At 32.5% G+C, this 16673-nt stretch overlaps 1 protein-coding gene across 1 annotated transcript in view; it reads left to right on the top strand.

Moving 5' to 3' along the window:
* Nucleotides 1-16673, top strand: part of ERBB4 (erb-b2 receptor tyrosine kinase 4) — a 922327-nt gene that overhangs the window by 587009 nt on the left and 318645 nt on the right. The window lies entirely within an intron of this gene.

Here is a 16673-nt window from a genome sequence, read left to right as displayed (position 1 = left end):
TGTTTCTATAAATACAGGAAGTAAGTATTAAGTACTGATCACAATAATATTTTCTGTGAATTCATGTACTGCTTATTTGTTCAGAGAACTGTGTTTAAGGGTGATGGTGCTTGTTTGTGATGGTTGTTTAGTGTAATTTAACTATTTTATTTAAAACTTGCTGAGCTATGTGACTTTTTTCTATCACAAATGTTCAACTTTTTTGTTTTAGAAAAGCTATCAATGTTTCTTCATAAATAATACATAATAATATGTATTAATTATTAACAAATATTTTTATTGAGTTAAGTAGAATTTTTTACATTTCTATCAGCATTACACACCATAAACAAAAATATAGAAATTTAGATATGTGCTATATGCAATATCTAAATTTGAATAAAATATTTTTATAGAATTTGTCACAATAGTGGAGTCTTAAAGGTAGTATTTGAAATTCCTGAAGGAAATACTTCTCTTATTTTGTTATTATTTTTTAACATTTTTGACAATCTCTAGAAATTTGATAGATTGCTTCCTTACCTCATTCCTTTGAGAAAAAGCAAATTGCTGATTTTTCCCCAAAAACAAGAAAATACAACACCTGAGGAAAGTCAAACACTTTTCTTTCTATAAAAGTTATTTTATGAAATATATATTTGGTGTTGTAAAAATAATTTAATTATTATACCACTTTATATTTTAAACTTATATGTTAAATCTAATTCCATTGCTATTATTCTAATTTTCAAAGAAAAGTTGCTTTTCGTTGCCAAAAATTTTCATTGACATTTGGCAAGTTTCTAATAGTTTCATTTTTATCTAATACAAATATTAATTTATTATGATTTTTTAACTAATTCTCTGATTAGAAGGAAATGACTAGCTTAAGATGTTTCTTTCATGCTTATCAATAAACTAGAGGCCCAATGCACAAAATTCATGCAAAGGGCTTCTCCCCGACTGCCACAGCTTTGTCCGGAAGGTCGTCTGGAAGGACATCTGGTCTAATTAGCATATTATGCTTTTGTTGTTATAGATTAATTATGAGAGTAGTTTTAACATTGACATTCAGATTTTTAGAAATAGGAAACTCAAGTTGCAAGTTTTGTTGAAGGAATTCAGGAAACCTAGTATATTGCCCTTTCTCATAGAGCTAAGTCAATAAGCATCTACCTGTTTTGGAAGTTACAGTTTTAGGACAAAGTGGAAATATCCCAAAACTATTTCTGAAAATGTTGCTGTTACTAAAAACATTCATTGGATGCAAAAATAAATGGAATACATAGGGAAAGACACAGAATTTCTCTAAAGAAAGGCAATATATGAAATAGAAAGAACATTGAATATCTTCTGTTACAAACTATGACAAAGGCATGGAATGTGCCATAAAAATGATCCCTGTAGGAATTTTTTTCTTCTTTCAAGATTCAGTGCTTCATAGGTTTCAAAACAACACAATATTGCAACTCAAGATACTTGACAGCGTATAACCTTGGCCTCGGAGATCTATCTCCAGTATGCACAGCCGTTACTGAATTGTGACAGCTTGTTATTTCTCTATTTACTAAACAAATAATAATAATACATTAACATAGTGAAAATCAGCAGCCTCCTGTTTTGCCTATATTCTGGCTCATTAAGCTGTTTGGTTATCAGGTTATTATATCTATGCCTTAAATATGAGTATTGTTTTGTCAGATTTAGACATTAAAACATTTTAAAATATTTTTTCTAGATTTCAGAAAGGAAGAGAGAGGGAGAAAGAGAACCATCAAAGATGAGAAAAAATCATTCATTGATTGGCTGTCTCCTGCATGCACTGGGGACCAAACATGCAACCAGGGTATGTGCCCTGACCAGGAATCAAACCTCAACCTCCTGGTTCATAGGTCGATGCTCAACCACTGAGCCATTAGCAGTCAGGCTGCTCAGAGACTTTCATAGTTAAAGCTATATATTTAAAACATTCAAAGGAAAAATCACATTAAATACCTACACCAATTACATTATTTTTAATGAATCATTATCTTGTATGGCTCCTACCAGTACCAATCACATTTTTCCTATTAAAAATTATTTTTTTATATTGTAAAATTTGATGTCATAATAGAATACACTCACTATGCAATGGCATAGCTCTGTAACCTATGTTATCATGTCTTCAATATGAAAATACCCTTTTATCTTAGAATGATTCCACTTTCCCAGGCTTAATAAGTGTGTTTTATAAATAATTTGGGATATTTGACCCATGTTTGAGTCCTGACATGAAGAAATTACCCCAAAACAACAATGCCTGCCAATTTCAGAGGGTTTAGTTAACTCAAGATGCCAACATTCAAGAAGCAGAAACTATAGGAATGTAAATAACTTCACATGCCATGGGGTAACCATGACTCCACTATAGAGACAGCCACATTCATTATCTTCTCCAAGTCTCAATTTCTTTACCTATAAAATGGGATATAGATACGGCCGGGATATCTAGTCGACCCCCACTCTCTCTGGATGGTGAGGCACCTGCCCAAGACCAAGTCCAGGCCCGGACATCTGGTATAGAAACGATGAATGCCTCTTTCTCAGGGCAATTATAAGGAGAAAATGAGTTTGATCTATGTGTATGCTCACCACAGTGTCTGCCATACAGAAGATGTTCAGTTGATGCACTGTTGTTATTTTTATTTAAGGAAAGATGCTAAAAGTTATCTGGTAAGCAGATTTCGTCTATCTTGCTTAACAATTTTCTCTGCTCCTTCTCATAACTACACTTTTGAGAGAGCTGAACCTGGGTCAAGATTATTAGACCAAGTTAGAATACATGAGTTTATGTTTGCTCGTTTAAAAATAAAAAGTGTTTTCAACTTATATATATGAGTTTCAGGTACCCTTTTAGGAGTATATTGTGGTTTCTGGATTCCCCTAAAATTACATAAGATCTTTAAATTCAGAATTGTCTTTCTTTGGGTGAAATTCCTGTACCTCAAAGGCATAACAAATGTGACACAGAATGATGAAGTAAGGTGCCAAACGTTTCACACATACACAGGGATCAAGCTAGGAGTCAAACGCCTGCTTCTTGGGCTCCAAAACCCATGTTGACTGGCTCATGCCAGTCACCTTAGCCATTGGTCACACTGCCACCATTTGAATATTTTTATAATGCAATATTTCTCTTAATTCTTACTGAAGTCCTGGGTGATAAGCATTACTAGTCCTATTTTACAGGTGAGAAAACAGGTTTAGAGAGGTAAATAGTAAGAGTCCTAGAGAACTATGATTCCAACTCACTGTAACTGCTGAATTGAAAACCTGCTTTTAAACTTTTTAATTCTATGCTACTTTCCAAATAGAAGGAAAGACTGAGAAATTTAAAGGATGACAAAATTTTAAGCAGAGCTGAGGCACCATTCTATTTTATGTAATCTATTTCTAAGTATAATTAAGAACTCACATACTTTCCCTGAGGCACTTTTTGAAAATATTTTATTGAGTTGAAAGGTAAAAGTATGCGTGTAAGGTAAATTTTCTGCATGAAAAGCCGTACCTTGAAACAAGAATCTTGGCTCCATTAGATGTCTGGACTGTATGGTAACCTCCTCATTGGAGGTGTATTCCTTCTGCCTCTGTCGAAAGTCAACACAGAGTAAAATGAAGCACAATAAATCTTCAAAAATTCAGCCTAATTACAAAAATGTCCTTCAATTAAGTAAAAGGACTAATTTTTTTTAAAAAGAATAAAAGTGCAATTTATATTCAAGTACTGAGAGAACTCTATGCTTAGTCCTTGTAAGCTCTTTTGAATGAGTAGGGTAAACTGATTTTTAATTATTTTATCCCAAATCATAGCCTAGGTAGAATCTGCCTCTATGTGCTTTGCAACTGTATTTTTAAAAACACAAAGATGGGCAGTTTAAATGTGGAGGGTATTTGGTTCTCCTGATCTTGGTCAAGTCTCCATTCTCCTTATAAGTTATTTTCCTATTAATTGTTGTTGAGCACTTAATACAAAGATAGAAAAAGAGCAAAGCATTCAAAGTGGTGGAATCAATTTAATGAAAGTTTATTCTAATATGAAGCTTAATATTCTAAGTCATTTCAAAGTCAAATGAGGTAAAGCTCATATGATAGAAGGAAAAAGAATTCAAAATTGAAACACATGGTTAAATATAGCTTTACCAGAGCATCGTCTCTGCGGGTAAACTCATTGGATTGAACGACACAGCACTCAATATTGTTAGAAGACAGAGTGCCTTCTTGGGGCATAAATCTTTAAAATGATCCTCCTACCTTTAGTTGATATAATTAAATATATTCATCCTTAGACATGCCTGTCAGATAACTTTTATTTAAAGGAGTGGTAAATAAGGGAAGTGATTTTATATGGGAGGTGAGGATACTTCATTAATTTTATTTATATTAACTTCATAAATGTACTGAGAACACAGATAAGTATATAATATATTACATGGAGAATAATTTTTATTCTACCAACAAAAGGATAAGATAGACTTCATTGTCTTTTAAATTATAAAGTCCTTACATTTTTTCACATATAAAGTAGAATTAGGAAATATATCTTTAGAAATTCTATGAAATTAAATGTTTAGTTATAAATTCAAAAAGATTTCAACTAGATCATTTAATATTACTTTACTAAAGATAATATTACATAAATTATCTTGTATGCATTTATAGTATATGTCTAATTTACTTTTGTAGGACATGTGCTTATATAACTATGTCACATTTAAATAATTCACTCAGAAAACTAAGTTCCGGTGACAATATCTACTAAGAAGAAGGAGGAGGAGAGGGAGAAGGGAAAGGAGAGGAAGAGGCAGAGGAAGATTAGCATAAAATTCTACAATACCAGTGGTAGTGTTAGCAGGAGGAACACTGGGGCCCCAGTCCTACTTTCACCATTGCGGCACATACACCTTTCCTTATAGCTAAAGACAAACAAACAAACAAACATAATACCACAACAACAGTATTTACTAAAATGCTTTAATCTTTTGAAATTTGTTAACATTTTCCTAAGTGTCCTGGTCCTCCATTCTCAACTTACTTAAGAGCTCAAAGCAATTAGATGGCGAATTCCAGCAAGGATTGTTCCAAGCAAGGTGCTAAATAAGATTATTTTAAAAGAACGTGCTGAGATCAGAATAAAGGAATGCCATCTTATAACTTAAAATGCATTTTTTGAAATAAAAATTATTTTAAGATGTTGTTTTTTGTAATTATTTAATATTTTATTTTTGTCTGGAGCTTCAAGAGTTATCTAAATCACAACTGAAGAAAGCTCCAGCTAGCTGATCTGCACCGAGCTATTTTCTTGTTTCAAAGCCCACAGAACCATCTGCTTGCTAGCAGGTGTAATTAATTAGCTCATGGAAAAGAAGCTCCCTTTTAGAGTGAATGGGAGGAGAGGAGGGAAAAGTCTGAAAACCTAATTTTAGGCAGACCCATCGGTTGGATGCCTCTGGGTAAATTTCTGATGCTGAAAATTCATTGAATTTAATGGTTCTTAATTTCACAAGATTTCTGATTACAGCTGAGATAATAAGATGTGCTCCAAAAGTTGACAAAAAGTTGGCACGTTTTCAAGGAAACTCCTTCCATGCAGTTCCAACCTAAAGTGATAAAGTGCAGAAGTTCATTTATATATCCATTTTATCCATTTATTCGCTCAACTTTGTTAATAAGCAATCTTGAATCTAGCTGGCTGACAGGTAGCAAATGCATATTACTTATAAGACAATGTATCAAGTTAAAATTTTTATCTAAACCTACATTTCTTTTCAGAGGTAGTCAAAGAGAAGTCAATCCAAAGTATATCATTACTCATTTAATGGATTTTTTTTTTTAAAAAAAGTGCATTCTAAGAAAAGAAATGGGTTTAGATAACATAAAAACAGAAATCATAAACTTTCTATAATTTTATCTATATAGTGCATATTAACTTATTATGAAAGAGGCAATACTATAATGAATTCTATAACACCTCCTCTTTTAAATGCTCTCATACACAAGAACAAAATTCTATTTTAAATTCAAATGTCTCCTGGAGATTGGCCTTAATGGGTAAGACAAAGGATATTTAAGGAAGTGAGTGAACTGTTACAAACTGGAGAGCATATGTTGCAATTAAAAGGCGCAGTGCCTGCCCTGATCCAGAGAAGTGTTACCAAAAGACAGTGTGGACCCAGGATTGCCAGAATTCAGTTTTGTTCACAGCGGCCAGAAACCCATAATTCATTGGTAAATAATGCAATTTTCCTACACTGCCTGTGAAAAGCATGTCTAAGCTCCAGTTATGATATTTGACTAGCACATCTGGTTTATTAAATAACTAAATCTGGGGATTCCTCAATAATTAGACAGTCTTTTACATCAATAACCACATTGAAATGGGATCTTATTGGTCAAGTCTTATCAGCTTCTCTACCTACTGATAGAGATTAGTAAGGGAAGCTGAGGCAGTATTATAATTAATGAGAGAGTAAAAAATAGTGCAAAGGTTTCTACAGTTACATAAAGAACGGATTCTAGAAGACCATGGCTTCTACACTTCGGCTTCATTCTTATGATCCCCATTTGTGGTCAGGGAGGTGGCACAAGCCTCTGGTAATATAATGAGGTTTGGAATGTGTGCTGCTGAAATATCCCTATAGTATACCGCATTCCCACCACTGAAGTCACATGCAAATTTTAAATAGGTGAAAGCTTACATGCCACCTAGATAGAAAAGAAACTTTAACTTTCTGGAAATCACACAAGAAAAAATAGCAAAGATGTGCTTCGTCTGTGAGCTAATCCATACACTAATTATATCCCATTCATATAATGGAATTTTACACAATAAAAGTGAACAAATTACTAATGCAGGCAACAACCTAAATAAATCTCAAACACATTATTTTGAGTAAGAAAAATCAAGAAAAGAGAAGACATGCTGTATCATTCCATTTCTATAAACTTAATACGCGAGCAAAACTTTTAAAAAATTATGTTTGAAATTGTACTATAATCATCTTACAAGATTAAATCATTTCTCTTTCATTTGCTTTATCTTTTATTTGCAAGTCTTAGCTTGCCAGCAATAGACATACATAGCAGTATTATTTATTATTAATGTCATCAGGAGAAATCATACTTTCCTGAACTATCTACTCTAAGGAAGAAGTAGTAAAGAAATCACACTATGAGAAGAGTTAGTTATTAAACTATAAAAACTAATATCATAGGTGAGATATTTGAAAGTGACCTTGCAGTATATCCCAGGCTTATTGTAGCAAAGCCTGTAAATTAAAGGGACAAATCATTTCTGGGCATAATATGTATGACATCCCCTTATTGGTAATGAAAACATTATACTCTGCTGATTTGTTCTACTGAAGCAATTACATTTTTCTGGAAACTTGGAGCAGTTATCTAAGAGGATTGTTATCTGTAATGACAGCTTTCTGGTAGGTAGGGGAATAAAACATATTTGATTATGATGTAAAAGAGTGTTCTACTTTAATAGAAAGAATATATGGAATTTCTCATTCTTTTCTTTTAATATACCTTTAATAGTCTTCATCTTTCTTATTAGAGACATATTTACTTGATATGCATTTCTCATTTATCTCCAGAATTAATTCTTTGCTCTTTATTTTTATAATTATTGATATAGTTTAAATATATTTCAACATTTTAAAATGTCACTTTCAAAATATTGACTTAGTGTCTCACAAAAAAATGTTAGGAGTGTAATATTTGGCAAATTAATTTATTAAGTTGTTTTCTAGTAGCCTGAAATAGAGTTTAGGTTTTCCACAGCATTTTGTTTCACACATAGGGAGACTCTTCCTCAAGTAAACAGAAATGAACCTCTTGACTTTATAAATTATACTTGAAAAATAGTATTTAAGAAGTTCAACTTTATTAATCATTGGATAAGTGCAAAATAAAGTGATACGACTTCACACCAACCATAGTGGCTACAATTAAATATATAGGGAGAAGAAACAGGGGTTAACAAGGCTAAGAAGCAAGTATATTTTTCATACAACACAAATGGGAGTATAAATTGGTAAAGGCACTTTGGAAAACCTATTTCACTAAGGACCAGAAATTCTACTTCTAGGTATGTAAGCAACATAAGTCTATATATCTATCTGGTCACTTAAGGCATATTCAAGTTTTCTTGTAGTAGCACTATTTGTAATAACACATATGAAAGTACCCAAATGCCCATCGATGTAGAATGGGCAAACAAAACAAGAATGCCATACAACAATGAAAATGAATGCTATGAATGAACTCCCAGACATAGTGTTGGGCAAAAGGAAGCCAAACAAGAAAGAAAGCCTATGTAAAATACAAATAATAGATAAAAGTGATCTTGTTCACAATCAGGATAAAGGTTCTGATAGGGAGATGAAGGCTTCTGTGGTAATGGAATGTTCTATTTCTTGGTCAGGGTGCTGGTTACATCAGTGTGTTTAGTTTGCAAAAATACATTGCACGTGATATAGGCACATCTATGTATGGATATTATACTTCAATGAAAGAGTTTGAAAAATTTGCATTTGTTTAAGTCACAAGATTTATGTTTTATAAATATCTAGGAGATGCAAGATTTCTTTAGAGTTTGTGTGACAGAGGTAACTTGTCTCCCAATATCCATTACTACTGTATAACTTTTAAATAGTATACAAAGTTCTGCTAATCATATGGCCACCCAAAGCAACGGCCATGATTCCCTCTGTTCTCTGTGGCTCCTTGACTGAATTCAGATCAATGAGATGTAAGTATAATTTCCTGTCGCTGTTTTCAGGGACCTTCATTAAGAAACAACCTGCACTCCTCTGTTATTCCTGCTTTCCTCTCTCTTATGCACTGATGTTACTAGATAAAAACTCCTCTTGTATTGAAGAGGGTGGAGAAATAAGATGAAATGGAATCCTGGCCTGTGATGACTGTGAATTTTCCATAATAGTTTGAAATCACCTAACCAAACTTTTATACGAAACAAAAATAAAAATAAAAAAAATCTATCTATTAAATGGCAATCTAATCTAAATTTTACAAAATTAAATAAATACATAGAAAAAAACATTACTCTTGTTTATACCAATTAGTACACAACTACTTAAGTAATTAGTGAGTATAAAATGTAATATCAACAACTGTGTAACAAATACTGTGAGAATAATACTCTCATAGAGGTTAACCAATTGATTTTAATAAAGGTATTCAACGTCACACATCTAGGAGTGAAAAATTTGATTTCGAACTTAGTTTTTCCCAGGAGACTAGATTCAGTATTATAGTCTTCACACTCAAAGCACTCTTGGTAGAAGATCGATCGATCTATCTATCTATCAATCAAAAAGTGAGGAGTCGAATCTGGTATGATTTAACAGATCCTGAATTAAGGGATAGCAATGGATATAAAAAGAATGTTATAAATTAAAATAGACATTATGAGAAATTTTATTTAGGATGTTGTGATTGATTAGAGGTGATGGAATTCAGGATAAATCTCAAGTTTTGATTCTACAGTGTACCCTTGAACAACATGAAGGTTAGGGGTGATGACACCTCTGCACAGTCAAAAATTTGCATATAACTTTTGACTCCCTCCAAACTTACATACCTATTATTGACTTAAAGCCTTACCAATAACACAGTCAATTAACACATATTTTGTATGTTTATGTATTATATACTATATTTTATAATAATGTAAGATAGAAAAGGAACATGTAAAGATAATCATAGGAAAAAATACATTCACAGTATTTATTGAAAAAAAACACCCACAAACCTGTATAATTTGACCCACACAGTTCAAACCTGTGTTGTTTAAGGTTCAACTATAGACTTTTTCAGCATGTTGTTCTTATTTTACTTGAAATAGAAAATATAGGGAGAGTACAAGTTTGGGGGAAAGCATTACAGGAAAAATAGTAAACATGTTGACACACACACACATAGAATTATAAATGAGGTTAGTGAACAATTTGAGGAGAAAATCCTGTCTTTATCACTTAAAGACAGTTATAAGACACAATTTATTTTTAAAGTTTTCCAGAGAATATAAATGAATTTAAGTGGATTACTACCCCCTAATCTATAGAAATAATTAATACATTAACATCACACTAATTTTAATCAATATTTTATGTGATTTATAATGTAAACATTATCTAGTGCATAAGAACACTAACATTGTGCTGTCAATTAAGCCACTAACAACTTCTTTACAAATGTTAGTCATGTTCTGAAGATATTATTATCATAGTTATCACTCAAAAATTTGAATTTCTATTATATGCTTGACTCTTTCTTTGTCGCTACAGCCAGAAAAAAAGATGTATGTCATGGTTTTTATCCTCTAGAGACCTACAATATTATAGGGGAGACAAGTACACAAAAGAACAAAAAAGTTGATGTAGCATTTGCTCTGTTCGATGAGTGCCTCAGATAATCGGTGCTGTATGAGTTAGAGTCAGTTAACCTCTAAAAAGTAGGTGGTCATGGTAGACTTCTCAGAAGAGCTTGGACTCAAGTTGAAACATAATGAAAGCTAAGAATTGTAGAGGACCCTAAAGTATATATTAACTAGAGGCCCGGTGCACAAAAATCTGTGAACTTGGGGGGTTCCCTCAGCCTGGCCTGTGCCCTCTCACAGTCTGGGGGATCGGGCTCCCCGGGGGATCAGGCCTAAGCTGGCAGTCAGACATCTCTCTAGCAGCCCAGAAGCTCTCAGGGGATGTCTACCTGCCAGCGGGGAGCAGGCCTAAGCTGCAGTTGGACATCCTTAGTGCTGCTGAAGAGGTGGGAGACTCCGGCCACAACCGTAGTGCTGGCAGCCCTCAGACAGGCTTGTGGCTGAGCAGAGCTCCCCCTGTGGGAGCGCACTGACCACCAGGGGGCAGCTCCTGCATTGAGCATCTGCCCCCTAGCGGTCAGTGTGTGTCATAGTGACCAGTCATTCCCAGTGGTTCTGCTGTTGGGGTCAATTTGCATATTACCCTTTTATTATATAGGATGCTTTGGAAACATTATGGAGAACATTATTGAGGTCCTTTAGTTCAAACCAAGATAGTTATGCTATTATTTTCTATTTTAAACTTATTTTTACCAAATAAATCTAATAATTTATCTAGAAATTGCCTTGCTCTGATCAAAAAACTGTCTACTCTTATTTCCTAACATTTGGTATCTGCATCCATGAGCTTTTGACTCTGACCATTGAGCTGAAATACAGAAGGTTACATCACATCATTTACATTATCACCCTCTCCCCACTCGCAATACAAATGTGACATTTCAATTTTGCACACTTCAACTCTCTTTAAATCATCTGTATAAAAACTTCAAAGCTTGATTGATGATGAATGAGCCATTGTCTCCTCTAGCACCCGGTTCTCATTAGCCTTTAGAGTCTCAGCTTATTAATAATGAACCTTGAGGGCTGACCCAGTGGGGTAGCAACTATTCATTGTGCTCCCAGCTGAAAGGTCTGGGTTTGGGAAAGATATAGGAATCTCTGGACCAAGTCTATTCCAGAGATGATGTATTAAGTATCACAGGTAGATGATGTCAGCTGTATTATTTTTGCATTCCTATCAGACAACAGATTTGTGTGGTTTTAGGTGATGACAGTTAGAAAGATGCATTGCTTTCTGTCTGAGAAAGTCTAGTAACTGCTTCCTCCTGCAGCTTCATCTTGAAAATGGGCTTTGCCACTTTGAATTTTGACTTCTTGACCTTTGGTTTGGATAGGCAATGTAACTGTGATATATGCACTGTTACAACATTCCCACTGTAATTAGACAAGGCAATATTTCTAATCTTTATTTTTATTATCATTGTAATTGTGAGGTTGACCTGTAGATACACCCATGCAAAACAAGACATTTAGATACACTATCAGGAATCGAGGTGAAGTATTTAATTCTTGCTTCTTAGGTCTTTCATATATAATTGTTGTTGGTAGCTTTGTGAGTAGAAATATAAAGTTTACTCTTGATGCCAATTGTATAGAGTGAAGTGGAATATGGCTAACCGCTTTTAACATCATAATCTTTATTTTCTAAGAAAGAAAGGACATTCAATCTTCTTTATGAAATGGTTACCAATTGTGCATGGGGTCAAAGCAATTTTGTCAACTTCCGAAGTGTAGTAAGGAGGTCAGATTAATCTGTATTTTCAGCAGGGATCTACATCACAATTAGGCTATTTCATACAGGGCCTGAGAAAAGCCATGATTCAGTGTTTTATCACATTTTCTTTTCAGATAATATATTTGCAAAATGTCAATGATTCTCTTAATGTTCACTCATCCCCAAATTCACTATAATAACTAGCATTTGCTAAGAAATAAAGAGCACAAAGAACTTCTTTAAATAACGCAAACATTTCTTTCTTCATTAGACTTATACAAATTTAAATCAATGGGGGAAAATGGTCAAATTGACAACCTTTTTGAATTATAAGGCTATGACACTAGTACAATACATATCCTCTTTAAAATGTCATATTGGCACTTTAGAACTTTCTAAAAAATAATCTAAGGAATGATATACGGTAGATTTATGGTTCAATATAAAAACATGATTTTAGATGTCTGTGTAGCATATGCTAAATAATTTGCACAGATATGGGGGAATTTGGTATGTCTGGGGTAGCACAAAGTTATTATTATTCACTTGATAAATAATTGAATTTGGTTCACAAAATAGGTTTAGGGATACCAAAGAACGTGTCTAAATATGCATTGTAAATATCAAACACCCTGCCTGCAATAACTTTATACATTATCAATTTATAGAATTTTGTATAACAATGTTATTTCTCTTTCAGTTTATAAAAGATCTAACCTAAAAATTAGATATATATTTTTAATTTTTCCTGTTTTCAATATATTAGATTTTCTTTAATGAAGCAGTAGTTATTGTGTATCTTACTTGTGTCTTGCATGTTAGACACAGTTTTGAATAAAACAGACTTAATGAAATGTAGAACCATATGAGATGAGCCATTGTTTATGAAAAAAGACAACTTTTAATCTTAATCTATTTTCACCAGAATATAATTTAAAATTAGGAAAAATAATGGAAATTAACTGATCAATGTTCTTGGCAATTTCATGGTACTTTCATTTTTCAGATCAATTTTAAAAATATTCATTGTTCTAGGGTTGATGCTGTAGATGCAGCACTGAAAAATATCCCCTACCTTCATGGAGTTTAATCTAATATTTCAGTTAATATATTTCAGTTAATATATATATATATATATATATATATATATATATATATATATATTTAAATTCAACATATTAAAAATAGTGTGGTTTACAACTTACTTAAAATACAAAATGATTCATAATATTTTCACTTGACTTGTATTAATCTAGTAGAAAATGTTTGAGACACAAAACATATTTAAGTGTTTACTGGAATTTTTCAGTAATGAAATGCTTTTTTCATAGAATGTCATATTTCATATATCTTACTATATTTAACCATGGCATTTATTAAGAAGACACAGTATTGTTTTCTGAACTTGCTGGAAATATTTTTATGTAATAAAATAAAATTCATCATAGCTTTTTCTACCAATTATTCCAATGGCCAGGAATAATTGTGTCCCTCTCAATTTACTCCAATATATTAGCTACAATGGAAGTGAATTGCAATGGAATGAGATGGCATTGAGTTTATTTACTTATTCAACATTTTTGAGACTTTTAACTCTTCTAGACTGCATGTATCTTTGTTTGAATATCAATTACATTTATACCTCATTTGCTTATCATGCTTAGAATTAGAATTTGTCTTTTTTTGTCATGGTTTTAAAATTTAATTATTTATCATTTTATTTCATGATAGCAGGAAGGAAACTCTTGATGTAACAGAGATGGTACCTTCCAATAAATCTTTAATAATACTGATGGAAAGTTCTGCTGTTCTTGTGTTAGCAAAGATAGATCCAAAGCATAGCCAGACGTTGTTGCTGTTTTTTTGTATCTTCTTAGGCAAATATCTTATCAAGCTGTTCTCTTTTTCTAGTTCTTATCCCTCTTTGTAATAAAAAAATGTAATCTTGTCTCTATAGTTAACCAAGGCAGAAACATTAGTTATCCCTTTTGTCCAGTAAATAATCAGTACTTTAACAACTGTCTTATAGGTCAATACCTTTCCTAGAATTTTCTTATTCCAGAAATAAATCTAACTAAATATTTCCCCATAAAATATTAAATCAATATTTAAAATCATGTAACATAAAATCATTGTAAACTATACAAATAAATTTATTTTTTAAATTATATTCTGATATAACTAGGTAATCAAGTTGATAAAAAGAAAATGTAAGATATAGTATACATTAAAATTATCCTGTAATTGTCAATAAAATACACATTTTCTGATTGTGGGGTTTGACATTCAACAAATAATAGTTCTAAGCCAAACATATAGGAAAAAAAAATATTTTCAGAGAAAATACACACATACATACATAAACTATCCATAATTAAATACAAAAAATATATAACTCCTCCTGATTAAAACTGCTTGGAGATGCTTGGTTTTGAATTTAGGATGACAAAAGTATCCAGACTTATGATTGTAGTCTCAATTTGAAATTTTAACATGTAAGATGATACTGGCATTATTAATGCCTCCTTTCTAAATCCTTTTCAAAGTATAAACCAAGCTTTTGAACAGAATATTTCTAAGAAATAAATGTAAACATTGGTAGAAGATTAATATTGTTGAAGAAAAGGATTTGATGAGATTATTATTCAATATAATATCTGATTCTATTAGAATATTTCTAGATAGGAAGTTAGAGATGGATACTGTGTTCCTTCGGTATAAACTATTTGAATTAAAATGTGACTCCTGAAAAATGCAGGCTCTTTTTACAATGTGTGAGCTATTACTTTTCACTTGTTTTAAAGTAGAACTTTCCAAATGTAGACTGAAGAATAACCTTTATTTCTTGGATGGAAATCAAAATCTCCTTTTTTTGTCACCTAATGAAGAATTATTCTTGTAGAAGAAGAGCATTCCCTAATGTCTCATGAGAAAGCTATTAGTATGAGATCGTCACATTTCTTAGATAGGAACTTAATGCCAAACATTAATGTAGACATTCATTTTCACAATCGTTCTTGCATCTTACATCTCCCTTCTGCTTTGATGAAGGTTATATGGGTAGGTTGTGAAAAATAACGAGCTGAGTTTTAGAAGTAGAAAGATTATCTAATTCCTTATTGTTTATTTTTTTTCTCACTTGAAAAAAATGGAGCCATAGTCAGTGAAAGGATTGATGATGGAAATCCAAGTGATTTTAAATGTGGAAAGCCATGCAGTAACAAAATAAATCTGGAGGATTTTATACATGCAACACAGTATGGCCATTTAGATGCGCCTAGCAGTCTCACTTTCACAAATACCCGTTTTGTGGTGTCACCTATTCCTTTCATATTTTATCTCCCTCATTGTTTTTAGCTGACTCATGAAAATGTAGCATGGGATGCTGTACAGGAGAGATGATTCTCTCAAGGCCACGAAGGGAGTCACTTGCCTTCCCGATATCCTCTTCTTCCTCACTAACACGAGTGCTTGTTTAGATTCTGTTCAAGTAGCAATATGTCCACCTAAATACTTGCTTCCTCAGCCTCTCTTGCAGAACAATGGCCATGAGAGGTCGTGCTGGCCGATGAATACATATTTAATCCCTGAGGAGAGCATCTCTTTCCAAAGAGATAGTTAGTGCCTTACTAGGAGAAAGTATCTTGCTTGTTCCCCTTTCCTCACATGCCTTGACTTCAGACTAACACCTTTAGATGCAGCAGCCCTCTTGTGCCTGGAGAGAATAAAGCCAACACACAGAACAGGTTGTGTGTACTGTGGAGCAGCCAAACTAATATCTGCAACTGCCTTCTGCAGGTTTCTTATTATTATGTGAGAAAAACCATCCCTTAGCTACTATTAGTTCAGTGTTTGTACTTGTAACTGAATGCTTTATAGACTGACATATGACTTTATCTTAAGTTGTTATTTTTATTAAACAAGAGGAGGAAATGTGGTAGATATTGAGCAGGAAAATGCTATGTATATTTCTAACCAATTTCTTCAAAAAAATAACAATAGTATTTGCAGAAGAATGTTAATTTTATTTCTGGATAACTTAAAGAGAATCGATGTATATGATTAACCATTGTTCAGGGAGACAAGTTACCTGATCAAGGCAAGTGTTGTGAAATAGAGAAACAAGTAAAAATTGGCATTAGTGTATTTTATCCCATGGTCATACCATTGTTCCCATGGTCAAACCATCGTGTTTTTATTCTATCTTGAATTGTGTTGTTCTCAAGGAATGATTGGCACTTCTATTGATTCCATAGAAGACAAAGAAGAATTTTTTTTTTTTTTTTTTATGATTGGACCCTTCATTAGTTTTAGCTTCCATTTGGGAGTAATTATTTACTCATTGACTCTAGTCAATGTCACATTGACTGAAACAATTTTTTGTAAGGGAAATTTGATAAGTTGTACCAAAAGTCTTAAAAATATTTTAAAAATGTATGATATTATAATGTCATTTGTGGAAATTTATTTTAAAAAACTAAACTGAGATAAACAAGTTAAATGACCAAAAAGAGGGGATTTATTAAATAA

The sequence above is a fragment of the Myotis daubentonii genome, chromosome 7 (genome assembly GCF_963259705.1).
Source record: "Myotis daubentonii chromosome 7, mMyoDau2.1, whole genome shotgun sequence".
NCBI lineage: Eukaryota > Metazoa > Chordata > Mammalia > Chiroptera > Vespertilionidae > Myotis > Myotis daubentonii.
The sequence above is the reverse complement of the archived record's forward strand: the minus strand, read 5'-3'. Positions and strand labels throughout refer to the sequence as shown.